Genomic DNA, 14365 nt, shown 5'->3' with positions numbered 1-14365 from the left:
ACGGTTTAGATAAAGACTCGATTCGATTCGATTCGAATATTCGAGTTTGATTTAATTTAAATTTCAAATTTGTCAAATTCAAATAATGAGTTTAACCCCGTATACATAGTTAAAAAAATGCGATCAATAATTAATGCATCTATCGAACTAACATTACAACCAAAAAGCACACCAGTCCTTCCAAAAAAAAATTAGTTTCTCTCCCCTTAATTTTAATCCGAGAAACCTAAACACCTTTATTTCCTCCGCCAAACTAGAGATATGGATCGAAGTCCTAGAATGAACTAGCGTGTTTCTCTTCTTCCACAAACACCAAGATGCGATCATACAAGTTGCATGTAGCACTTTAGCTTTCTCCCTCGGAAGAGGTGAGTACTTGTGTAAATCCAACACATAACGGAAGCTAAACATAAATATAAGCGGTAACTTACACCATTGAGCAACCACACTCCGCATGATTTGGGCAACGCCACACGAGACAAGTATGTGTTCAACTGACTCCTCCCCACATATAGGACATTCTCTCGAAATAACCGGAATGTTTCTTTTTACCAACGCATCAAACGTAGGCAAGCAGCCGGGCACCACACCGAGACAAATACGTGTTTTTCTCACTGTTTTGGTGTACTTGGTGTTCTTTGGTGTTAGTTTTTGTTTGATGTTGTTACTAGCTCTTGCTAGTTGGTTAATAAAATGCTTTCGTTGGCCGTTAAAAAAATACTATCAATAGAATATAAATAGGCCCGTTTTTTTATGAATACTCAAAATTCTTTGGGCTTGGAAAATAGGCCCATTTTTTTATGAATACTAAGTAGTGAATAGTACTTTTATGCTTTTAGCCAAATAAATGTAAAACTAAAACAGTAAAAGGGCCATTTGGGCTTATAAGCTTACTGCACATCAAGTGAATAAAAAAAGGTAAGTTAAATGCCATTATTATTAAAATAAAATTAAGCTAATTATGAGATCATATTTTCTAAAACGATTCGTTTAAATACTTAGAAACCCTTAATTCTAAGATATAAACTATCTACGCACTCTCATTTTTCTTTTTTTAGAATTGTAGACAATTGTTTTTACGAATAAGAGAGTTCAATAAATTAAAGTTCGAACTAATCACACGTATATTTGATTCTCTAAGGTCAAAATTTCATAACATGTGAGCGCGATTGGCTCAATGTTTTCTGAGAAGTAGAGTGAACTTATAAATTAACTTGAGTTAGAAATACATGGCTGGATCATTATCTACTTTCATATTGTAGACTGTTAAGTAGCCTATGCGGCTTGAAAATCATTTCTCGCTTGACTTCAATTAGTCAGGCCGAAACCAATGGAACCAAAGAACTTTTATACATGGTTGGATCAAAATCATTTAACAAAGAAGAAAAGCTACTTGTGAAAGGAATTCTCTTTGCTACTTGGTGGGTCATTTCGAAGGCTAGAAACAAAGCAATTTTCAAAGCCAACGACTTGAGGACATTGCTTATATTTGATTATTTTATGGGCTTGTTTCTTTGTATCGTAACTAGAAATAAAAAGAAAAACATAACTTGAATCGAGTGGCTTCAAAACTCGCTACTTTTCATGTAATACCTGTAATTGGTTGCTTGATCAACCTTTTCTAACTAGCACCCTTTTTATATATTACATCTTTATTGTTAAAAAAAGGAACCTTAGCTAGAAATAATTATAAGATTATCGATTATGGATTATGATCATGTGGAAATTTCATATGAAATGTGTCAAATATGCGCTACATCATTTTTCATATAAATCTACACATGGGAACATGGTTTCACATTTCAACGTGTGGAAAGTGTTACGTCATTTTTAATATTTTTTACATTGTAACTAGAAACATTATATAATAATTAAAAAAGAACATCCTAATATATTAAATGACTACTTAAAAGTAGGAAAAAAATCTATAACCAAAGATGTTTAACAAACATAAATGTAAAAAGTTCTAAAGCCAACTTGGTTTACGAAGAAATTTATATCAGAATGTTAAAAAGAAAAAGAAAGATACGTAACAAGTTAGTTTTTTTTTTTTCAAAGTTAATGAATACAAGTTATGACTGAAAAATCAATTGAGGTGCTTAATAGATTAAGCAAATAAAAATCAACTAAAAACGGCTTCCACGCTCACCCCACAGAGTGAAGAATTCCATACTTGACAACCATCCACGCACGCAGGGAGCAATGGGGCAGGCATGGCCTTCTACGGTGTGGCATTGTGCCAAGTCATCCCAAGGCTCATCCTACACATCTACACCCAATAGCGTAACACAAACGCCAGTTCTTTTATACTTCACTTTCCTTGGCTAACATTTTATCAATAAACCACAGCCTAAGATAATTATGCATAGCCTATAAAACAAAAAGAAACTATGACCACTAAAACTTGTCCATGTTGCTAAATATTGACTATAAATATTCCGTTGGATGCATGTTGTCTTTCCAGTTAAATGGACGCATAGAAGTTTCAAAATCTACAAAATATTAATAATTAATTAAAATAATATCTGAGAGTATTTATTAATGTTTAATAATCCAACAATTTGCAAAATTTATGTGAATGGACCCGCACATCGCGGAAGGATTCTAAACTGTTAAAAACTTGATCCTTTCACACGCGTTGTGACATGTTAAAGCCTGAATTAACAAACTTCAGACCTAAACGTAAAACACTAATTTAGGAAAGAATAACCAGGTCGCAACAGTAAAAAAACCCACGTAAAAAAATAAAAACACTAAAAATTTATAACGAGTTGTTCGTCTATGTTTTCGATACTTGAGCATTATTTCGCGCAACTCTGTATTGATTGAAACTTGCATCGAAATGTAGATAAAACTAAGCCTATCGTAATGGTCTATTTGAAATTTTGTAAAATTTTATTTTAAAAGGTATTAAAAAAAACCTCATCAAATTAAAAAAAAATAAAAAAAGAAACCCTTTGAAAAAAGTTGAAGCGGTCATATTTGTTGTTGTAGGAAAAAAGTTTAATAAAAGTTGAAGTGTCGTTCCAGAAAAGAATTAACAAGTGGAAGCGGCCATATTTGTTGTTGTAGAGGGCTATAACATAATATCAAAAGCATGCATTAAATAAATGCATGCAAAAGTGTTTGTTAAAGTTTCACATATTACCTTCCAAACACAAGTTGAGTTTTTTTTTTTTTTTTTTTTTCACTCATTGTGAGATTCTTTGATCTTAAATCTCAATATACAAGCCATTCATGCAAGCTAGGCTAGAAATCTCATTTATCAATACACCTACCCTTCTATCGCATTGAAGATTTTGAATAATTTCTTAAATATTGTGTAATGAGAAAAAAGTTACAAAAAAAAGGTTCCTATATAAACGTGTACAATATTAATATAAAAAATGTTACAAAATTCTTTTACAAGACCCCCTTTAGCTATTCAGTTAACGAATATGGCTAAGTTATTTTCTTGAATTGATATAGGTAGGTTAAAAGTCTTTTTAAACTATGTCATTTATACATTTTAGAAAATGATAGATGAACACACTTTCACTTTTTGACATTCCACCACATTCTCGTAAGACAGATTCTTAGATGGGAGTTGATACAGGATACCTTTGTTTCAAGTATAATTCCACATTATATCATAATAATAAGATTCTTAGATGGGAGTTGGTTGTGGACATGGTTCTCGATGTGATAAGCAATAGCCAATACAGTCCAATACTTTGCAATCATCATCCACGGTCACATCATCTCCACCCAATCTTTAGTGATTACCATAATAGGATAGCATGAAGCCTATATTAGGTGATACTAGACTCAGTTATTCGGGTTGGTTTAGCCTAAGGGATCCTGGTCAGGTCGGAAGATGGGTCAGAATTGTGGCTAGCCTACCCATGATTCTTTGCCCATATATGAAATTTTAATTTTGAAAAATATATATCTATGGTTTGTGTGATCACATATTCACTTTAACACATTTTTAACTTTTATGGTGTATGCCCAAAATTTCTTATTAAAACTAATATTTGATGATTAGTTGGTAGAAATTTGTAAGACAATGCCATGATGGGAATAAATTGGAAGCGTCTGGCTAAACATGTTGTAGTTTTCCCTAATAATTACCACATTGAAATCTTTTGAAACCAGGACAATAAAAGTGAAAATTTTGAGGAAAAGTATACCCAGAAGTGGATTTCGACTGATCGCTGACAAGGATGGGTGCATATTTTTTATTGCTGAGTGTTTTTTTTATTGTGATTCTATGAGTAAAATTAATAGAGAAGATGCTTGTAACTTTTGTGTTTATATATATTTTACCTCATAAACCGAAGATTTATTCAAAATTAAATATTTTTTGGCATCATAAATTATACAAAGTATGTACTGGCATCAATTTTCGTTTTAAAAGTTTTCGATTGATTTAAAACTTGGCAAGATCCTTTCGTGCACATCACGACTTTAATAAGGCTTATACACTCTATTTAATTATATTTATACATTTTTATAAAAATAAATATTAGCATATTATATTACTATAAATTTCAAAATATATTTGGTGAAATCTAAAAATCAACAAAAAACCATGTTTGCTAAAGATTGAAAAGAATATAATTTCAAATGTTATCACTAATCTATTACACTGTTTATATTGTTGAAGATTGTAAAGAAAAACAAAACTTGCAATGTCTTCGTTTTACAAAGCAATTTTTTAATCATTAATTAAATAATAAATATATACTTAAAATTCGATCCATTTTTCTAAAATCAATCCATCATTTATTATTATTATTATATTATTATTATTTTGTATATTGTCATATAAATTTATAACTTGTAAATATATGCTTTAAATCTATCTATTTATTTTTTCGGTTAATTTAGTAAACTATATATATGTTAAAATGTAAGGATAGAATATACCAAACACTTTCATATATAGCAGAGTTTATCATATTTAATTTCTTAATTATTTTATCAAAGTTTAACATATGATTTTTTTATTATTTTTAAGGGGTTTTTTTGTCGCCACAAATCTTTCTTATTATTCTCATTTTCGTTACCCTTTATGGAATAACTTGACTCTTTGTACATATACATAATTTATGCCGCATTGTGAAAATTCCACCGGCTGCAAATATAGCATTTTAATGTATATATTTGGAAGGCAAGTAAATATATATTCATAAAAAAATAACTAATTAATTCACTAATAATAAACAAGTTGAACGAAATTCAAGCTTTGTTAAATTAGGCAAGGACTGCATTTTGGGTCGAGACATAGAGCCTAAAATATGTCGACTTCATTCAAGGTATCTCCTTTACATTAAACGTACATAACTAAGTTTAGTAATAAGAAATTTATGTTTTCATTAATAAAAAAGGATCCAATTACAATATAGAGACAGGTAAGCGTACAACAAGTTGCATCGTAGCCTCATTTTAAATAGCAAAATAGATCCTACTGAAAACAAAATTATGATTCTTTGACGTTGATAAATTACTTTGCATAACCCGTTAAACTAATTTCAAGAACGTAACAACTTCGGGACAAGTCTAGTTGATCTTGAGCTTAATTTTACTTTACTCATTTACATTAATTAATGGATGGAATTATGTGTTGGTGAAGGGTGGAACGGCCCACTCAATAAACCCACTATTCCCACTTCACACTACAAAAATATAATTTCTTTTGGTTTAGTTTTATTTTATTCTTAGAAGAACCCTTTTCTATTTATATAATAGGTAGCTCAACCTTTAAAAATGTTTGGGTTAATTTAGTTACTAAGGGGGTGTTTGTTTTTTCTTCAAACATCTTCAAGGGAGCTAATGTCTGCACGCGCACAGACATTACCCTTGAAGACTGTTTGTTTTTTTTCTTAAAACAGATCTTAAGTTATCTTCTTTCATCTTAAAAGAAAAGCAAAGAAATCTTGCTTAAAACATATTCGCAAAAAAATCATACTCTTATCCCTTTGAAGCCACCCTCTCATCCACTCCTCCCACCACCGTCCGCCACCACCACCCACCGTACGCCACCACCACCATCCCCCACTGCCACCGTCCACCACCATCCACCGCCAATACCCACCGTCCGCCGCCACTACCAGCATCCACCACCACTACCCATCGTCCGCCACCACCACCACCACCACCATCCATCACAGCCACCACCAATCACCACCGTCCACCACCCACCACAACCGTTCATCACCACCACCACCCACTGTCGGACGCCATCACCGTCAACTACCACCGTCCACCACCCACCAAAACCGTCCATTACCACCACCCACTGTCCACCACCACCATCCATCGCCACTACCCACCGTCCGCCGCCACAATTTTATTATTATATTTTCTATGTAACTTGAATAAATGACTTCTATCTTGTGAGATAAGTTTGACAGTTATGCAGACAGTATCAGCTTATAAAAACAAACAGTCTTATATTTTCAGCTTGCAGATCTTCAGACCACATCTTCAGTTGCAGACATGAAAACAGATGAAATCAGCTTGCAGACAGTTTATGTCTGCAAAAACAAACAGCACCTAAAATGTTTTTATGTAACTGTTTTTTTCCATGTTAATTCATAACTTTGGCGTAAATGATTTTCTTTTATATACAAAACAGGACAACTAGGCTGTGAAATTATAGTTATTGTGGTTTGTATGCATTAATCTTAAAAGTTCTTTTTACTAAGATATAATATAATTTATTTAACCTGACTTAAAAGAGAAACCATGAATGAGTCAATTGTTTACATCTCTCGTAGACCTACGAAAGTATCTATAAGTAAGCAAAGTTTCAAAAGGTTGGGTTTTTTCAATCATGTCTAGTAATTCTTAAATATCTTTTGACATTTTGATTGGTTTGGTGTGGTCTAGATTTCCTATCGACAAGATCTTTGTGATTATATCAAGTTTACAACTTATTGACGTTGGCATGACCTAGAATTGTAATCTCGTTTAATACATATAAAACTGGCAAGAGTTTTAAGACATTTTATGTGATTTTGATATCAATGGACTTCTATAATAAGTTCATATGTTATGGAAGATGTGAGTTGGGCTAGGTGAATGGGGTAAACCACGTCACGTAGGCGTTTAGTTTGCAAAAAGTGCTTTTAACATTTCGGTGCGAGTGAAAGAGCCAAATTAATCATTAGCCAATTGCTCAATTAAGTAATTTTAAAGAAAATGCTCAAAAGAGTCGTTTGACCCATCTCCATATGCCCAAAGTTCCTTTTCCTCCCTTTATCGCCCGTTACCTTTATCGCACTCTACTGCTTGGCTCCCTTTGTGCTTGGCATGTAGTGGTGTTAACCGTCAAAATTTACCAAGGTGGCACGCTTTGGCGCCCCTCTTGATCACCGTAACACATACCTAAGCGTAGGATTTGGAAGTTGTCATTGGGAACATAAGGGAAGATAATCTTCTTGTGCATATGACTTAAGTGATTAATTTTAAAAACAAAGCTAATTTGGGATTTCAAGGTTTAACATCATTTTAGCTTAATATGATATCAACAAAATAATATTGTTTAGCGTTAAGATGAAATTCTCATTTAGACCATGAGTTACTTTCTCTTCAACTTGTTGGTTTCCCTTTTGTCTACTCCTGATATTAACGTTACATCAACAAACAATAGTAATATGATAAAGGTTGAACCAACTCATCTCAAGAAGTTAGGACATCTCTTGTATCCACTCATGAACAATCTAAAGTTGTGTGTTTTGGAGGGCGTTTTATGCCCTTCCATGTCATCGACACGTAGGAAACGACGAAAGCCCCTCTTCATAAAGCCATGCTACAATTTAAAGCTCCTTACCATATATGTATGTATATATGTGTGTATGTGTGTGTTTGAGAGATAAATAGATAGAGAGAGAATGAGAAGCTCATGGTCCCGCCATCCTTTCCCTATGTCGCACTCTATCTCCTCACCAGATCCCCTCTACCCCCCCCCCCCCCCAAAAAAAAACTAGCCCTAACGTGGTGTTTGCCCCGATAAAGCCCCCAAACCCGCCCCCATAACATCTACAACACATAGCGTAAGATGTTTTGCAATGAATCGTTCGTCATCCGCTGTTTTGACTCCAATTTCTTGTTGGAAGCTTATTTTTATAAAATAATTGTATAACCATTTTTGTTTTACTACAGCGTATTACATTCATTTATAAAAAAATCTTTTTCAAAATAACTCTTCTAATGTTGTGAAACTTATTTTAGTATCATTTTTTTATGATTTTAAGACATTTTTAAACTAACTTTTGTATAAACTTTGGTTTATATCATAAAAGATGTGTTTTTAAGCTTTATGGAAAGATAGTCATTCTCAAGTGTCATTTAGCTCAATTAAAACACACATCAGTTACAATTACGTTGACACACATCTTGTATAAGAAGAATTTACAATACATACGACATGTGAACCGCCAATCGACCATAGTTCTTCTCTTCATATGCTTAGTCTTTGAGATTCGGTTAGCTCTTAGCATGGCCAATTGTTTGTTGTTTCAAGCATCGATTGTTTGGCTCTTGTTATTGAGTTCTTTAGATTTTGACCTCGTCTTGAGGTGGTCCATCATTCACAGTCGATTCTTGGCCTATTATGCATCGATTTTACACCTTCTATCTAGCTCCCCATATTGATTGACATTTGTTGTTTAATCATTTGGAAAGACTTCTTGATGAGTGGAGAACTTTATGGTATAAAACCTCAACAAATTTATTTAGAACTTTATTTTTACATTATTATATCAAAATAAGTGGCCATGTATACGTTATTAACAATAATGTACCACCACAAATTAAACTAAGAACCATGAGGATTATTCATCCAATATAAGTGTCATATTGTCCTATTTTCTAAATCTCTATCGTTAATGGAGAAAGACCGGTCGTTAACTAACAAAAGTTACATACCACCTTCCTCAACAAAATGCCCCCCCCCCCCCCTCTCCCGGGTGTATTTTATTATACCAAAACTCTATCATCGTGACATTTGTTTATACGTTTTTATCCACCTTTTAATTGTCATCTACTACTAGCGCTCAATGATTTCTTGAAACACCCGCTCTATTACTCACACTGTTGATACAACAATGCTCATCATTTCTATTTTCCATTAGTTTCCAATTAAAATTGATACAACATCGTCTTATGTTGTAATACTACCGCATAGACATCTAAACAATGGCCAACAACGCCATCATCTTGTCACACTTAATCTCTTTGTTTTTATTACCTATACCCTAAAATATGCTTCTTCTTTTTTTTGTAAAACACTAACCTATCATTAAACCTAACAATGCCCTAAACCATCAAAAGATGGATATTATTATGGAGTTTGAATATGTTGTTGAAGATTACTAACAATGCATAGTCATCTTCAAAGATTTTTTTGGAGATAAGTAATAAGTTGTCGTTGGAGATAACCGATACACTCGAAAAAGTTATTGTGTATTCTTTATGAATATGTCATTGAAGATGACCAATAACTTGCTGAATGCTTCTGGTTTTTGCTACTACTTTGTATCTTGACATTAAATTGTGCACACAACAAATATACATACATGCCATTTTCTAGATGGGGGCATACACACACATAAAGAGCACGGTTCTAATAAAATGTGTGTGTTGCTTAAAAAATGTAGGAAACCATAAGAAAGGGTTAAGTTATTCTATAAAAACGAACAAAAATGAGAAGAATGAGAAGGATTTGTAGCAAAAAAAAAATCCCCTCACAAAAATACTAAAAAATTAATTAAAAATAAATCATAATTCAAAATTTAATGAAAAAACACAAAAATGTTTCCACCGTCTTTCTCGTTCTCAAGAAAAAAAAATGTCTAGTGAAAAACATCATTGTGTCTTTGTGTTTATCATTGCATTTTGTGTTTATTTTCATCATTGATTATGTCTTTTTTCCTTAACATTGTGTCTTTTTTTTCTTGATATTGTGTTATATTTTGTTCGGCATTGTGTTATATTTTGTTCGGCATTGTGTTATATTTTGCGATCTGTTGTATCTTTTTTTAGTTATAATTGTGTATTTTGTTCATTTTCGTCGTTTTGTCTTTGATCTCACCATCGTGTCTTTTCGTCAGTTTTTTTTTAACGGGAATGACGGAGGAAACATTTTAGTTTTTTAATTTTTTTATTTTCTATTTACATTTTGAGTTTGATTTTTTTATTAACTTTTTTGAATTTATTTTTAAAAAAATTTTTGTATGATTACATTCTCACACTTCTTGTTTTTGTCTCCCTATATATTCTAACCTTACTCCCACAAGGAAACGACACATGTATGATGTTAGTTCTATAAGCAACACTTTTTACATCAATTTAATAACCACATAGTTTATAAGGGTGAATCACACAACGTTAAAAAAATAATCACATAATGTTATCGTGTAATGTAAAAGCGATGAACCGCACATTAAAACAATAACATGATGTTACCTATGATGAGAGTATAATGTTGACTAAACTATACCTTAATTATCGTTTTTATTAAATAAAAACTTATCTTTGTAGCTAGCGGTTATAAATATCAAGGCAGGTAATGAATTAGGGCCCCAATTGGTAAACCGTAAACCCTTTCACCGGCCGGCAATCAACTCCGGCGGAATCACACTCACTCTCACCGCCGCCGGCAGCTCATGATGGACCCAAACTTCTCCGGAAAACCAATACCCATCTCCCAATACTACCCCACCGGCCGGAAAGACCTCGATCAGATGCCGGAAACCCCCAGCCGGAGTGCCACCCACCGCCGCACCCAATCGGAAACCTTCTTCCCGTTCCCAGACGAAGAAACCATCCTCGACGACGTCGTTGCGGACTTCAATTTCACCAATTTCACAAGCATCGACCTTCCGTCACTTTCCGGCGAAGCTCCGGCTTCCGGAGATGTGTTAACGAAGCCGGAGAGTAACTCTCCGGCGAGGAAGTCAACTGGGTATGGTACCCATCTTCGGAGTCTGTCTGTGGACTCTGATTTCTTTGAGGAGTTGGGGTTGAGTGGGGCCGGAGATGGTGGGTTACGGCACCGGCATAGTAATTCGATGGATGGGTCGTCGATTGAGGGTGATTCTGTGTTGATGTTGCTTGATAACTCGAAGAAAGCACTTGCGCCTGATAAGTTGGCTGAGCTTTCGTTGATTGATCCCAAAAGAGCTAAAAGGTTTCATCTTTTTTATTCCTCTGTTATGCAATTTTGAGAAATTTGAAATTATATGTATTTTGTTTTAATCTTGTATTTATTTCCCAAATTCTGCAATTTTTAGAAATTTGGAGTTCAATTATTATGAGAAATTTGAATTTAAATGATATTTTTGTATGAATCTTGAAATTGAATTTTGAGAATTTTGAAATTGAATAATAATTTTTGTGTGAATCTTGGTTCTGCAATTTTGAGAATTTTGAAATTGAATGATAATTTTTGTATGAATCCTGGTTCTGCAATTTTGGAACTTTTGAAATTGAATGATAATTTTTGTACAAATCTTGAATTTCCCTTGTTCTGTAATTCTGAGAAATTTGAATTTAAATAATAATTTTTGTTTAAATTTAAATTTATAATTTATTTCTCCTGTTCTGCAAGTTTGAGAATTTCGAAGTTAAACAATAATTTTTGTTTAAACTTAATAATTTATTCTCCTGTTCTGCAAGTTTGAGACTTTTGTAGTTAATTAATAATTTTTGTTTAAATTTATAATTTATTTATCCTGTTCTGCAAGTTTGAGAATTTTGAAGTTAATTAATAGTTTTTGTTTAACTATAATTTATTTCTCCTGTTCTGCAAGTTTGAGACTTATGTAGTTAATTAACAATTTTTGTTTAAATTTATGATTTATTTCTCCTGTTCTGCAAGTTTGAGAATTTTGAAGTTAATTAATAATTTTTGTTTAAATTTACAATTTATTTTTCCTGTTTTGCAAGTTTGAGAATTTTGAAATTAATTAATAATTTTTGTTTGAATTATAATTTATTTCCCCTGTTCTGCAAGTTTGAGAAATTTGAAATCAGATAATGTTTTTTTTTTTTTAATTTGTATTTAACAGTACTGCAATTATGAGAATTTTAAAATTCAATAATCGTTTTTGTTTGAATCTTGTATTTCTTTTGTTCTGCAATTCTGGGAATTTTGAAATTAAATAATATTTTTTGTTTGAATCTTTTGTAGGATTCTTGCAAACAGACAATCTGCAGCGCGATCAAAGGAGCGGAAAACAAGGTATACAAGCGAGTTGGAGAAAAAGGTTAAGACCCTTCAAACAGAAGCAACTACCCTCTCTGCACAAGTCACAAAGCTGCAGGTACATGTTTATCTTTGATCAACATGTTTGATATTATTTTATCCCAACATGTGAATTTGAATTGTTTGGCATCTTTAAACAAACGCTGAATCGGTTAATTGTGTTGGTTTTGTTTCACAAGATCGTCTTGATTTGTTGTTATTGAAAGATATATCCTTGCAATTTTGATGACATTATGTATGCAAAATTGGAAAACAAAGCTGCATATCACTAACATATGCTAAAAGATTTGTTAAATCCATATAAAATGACCGATTTGCCCTTATACTAAAATGACAAAAAAACTATTTAACAACCCCGCAACCCACTTCCTCATGTTCCTTTTCTTTTTATACCAAATGAGCTCCGTCTTTGGTACTGATAATAGTCGAAAATGACATATTCCCTGTTTGTCAAGGAGCAAACATTTAGTTTATGGACAAAGAAGAAGAAAGCAACATTGGAAATTTTTTGTGTGTGTGTTTAAAGGGAGGATTAAAATTTTTTATATTTTCTTGAAGTATAAGGGTAATATGGTCATTTTACATGGATTTAATAAATTTTGACGCGTCTGTTAGTGATAAGGATGAGACGACGTGTTACGGTTTAGCAAGCGGATGGGACTAAATTTGTATTTTCCGAAAAGGAAGTACCAAATCCATAAAGTATGCTTTACCACAAGGACCATACGTGTAATCAACTGTTATTTTCTAAACACACTAGAATGATATAGGGAAAGCCGGACGGGAGACGTGGTCCACGGAACCAGTATCACATTCACAATTTTTAAGTCTATTAACGGGTTCAGTATGAAGCCAGTATTATTGTTATGATAAATTTGAAAACATAACTGAATCTTCATGTGATACAGCGGGAAACTAGTGACATGACGACTGAAAACAAGGAGCTCAAACTTAGGTTAGAAGCAATGGAACAGCATGCCCAACTTAGAGATGGTAAATCCTACAACTTTTATATTACTTATTGCCATTACCTATGCTTTCTTAAATGGGTTTTAACTTTTAAATTTTAACTGTTGCTGTGGAAATGGGTTGATTTGACCATGTGGGTTATCGATTGTTTATAGCTGCGCATAGTGTTTCATTGCAGAAAATGTTGGCTCATAATTGCATTTATCGTATTAATTGTTTTGATCCAGACACTGAACATATATTGGTGTAACCGAGCTGAGCCTAGCCTAGCCTAAGCTCGTCTAAACTCGAGCTAAGTTCAGATTAGCTTAACAATGTTTGAGCTCAGCTCGTTTCAAGCTCTATTCCAAAGCTCGAGCTCTGCTCATTCATACTTAATTTTAATTTAATTGATTATTATATTTATTTACATATATAATTATTTTTAGATATATTTATGACTATAGTTTTATATATATAACATTAAATATCTTATTTAGTAATTTTTATCATGATTATATTTATCGTGTAATATGTATTTATTATGCTAAATAAAAATTGTTTATTTATATAAAAATGTTCATTTATAAAAAACAATAGGCTCGTTGTATGAAGCTCGGGCATGTTTGATAAACAAGCTCGATTTTAGGCTTGAGCTCGGGGTTCAGTTTAAGCTTGGCTTGATTTTCGCCTTTAGCAAGCCGATCTTGAGTAGCTCACGAGTGGCTCGGATCGGCTTGTTTACACCCCCCCCCTACAATTAAGTAATCCAAAGATAGTGCTTTTCTTGATCATATAGTGGACAACACATTTGTGGCCAATTAAGAAAGTCAATATATAAAGTAGCAAGAAATCATTAACTTATCCACTAATCTGATTATAAACTGTTGGTTTCACAGCTTTGAATGAAGCACTGAGAGAAGAAGTCAACCGTCTTAAACTTGAAGCGGGTCAACCACCACTCCTTAACGGGTTGAGCTACAGCGCACCATTGCCGCCTCAATATTCACCACACCCTCAACCGCTTCATCACTTTGGTAACCTGAATGCTCAAGCAGGGGCAACAACAAAATACTCAAATGGCTAGTCCAAATAACACAGGTCAGCTAAAACCGAGCTTCATGGACTTCAAATAAATGGTAAAAACAAGCATAAGGTATA

General features: G+C 33.0%; 1 pseudogene across 1 annotated transcript; it reads left to right on the top strand.

Moving 5' to 3' along the window:
* Positions 1 to 10584: 10584 nt before the first annotated feature.
* On the top strand, positions 10585 to 14355 carry LOC143542536 (transcription factor VIP1-like; annotated as a pseudogene). The gene is made up of 4 exons (XR_013136914.1): positions 10585 to 11179; positions 12182 to 12314; positions 13165 to 13249; positions 14104 to 14355. The product of XR_013136914.1 is annotated as a transcription factor VIP1-like (transcript).
* Positions 14356 to 14365: the final 10 nt, after the last annotated feature.

Source organism: Bidens hawaiensis, unplaced genomic scaffold (assembly GCF_021521415.1).
Source record: "Bidens hawaiensis isolate Kalapana, Puna unplaced genomic scaffold, B.hawaiensis_p1.1 tig00012897_1, whole genome shotgun sequence".
NCBI lineage: Eukaryota > Viridiplantae > Streptophyta > Magnoliopsida > Asterales > Asteraceae > Bidens > Bidens hawaiensis.
The sequence above is the reverse complement of the archived record's forward strand: the minus strand, read 5'-3'. Positions and strand labels throughout refer to the sequence as shown.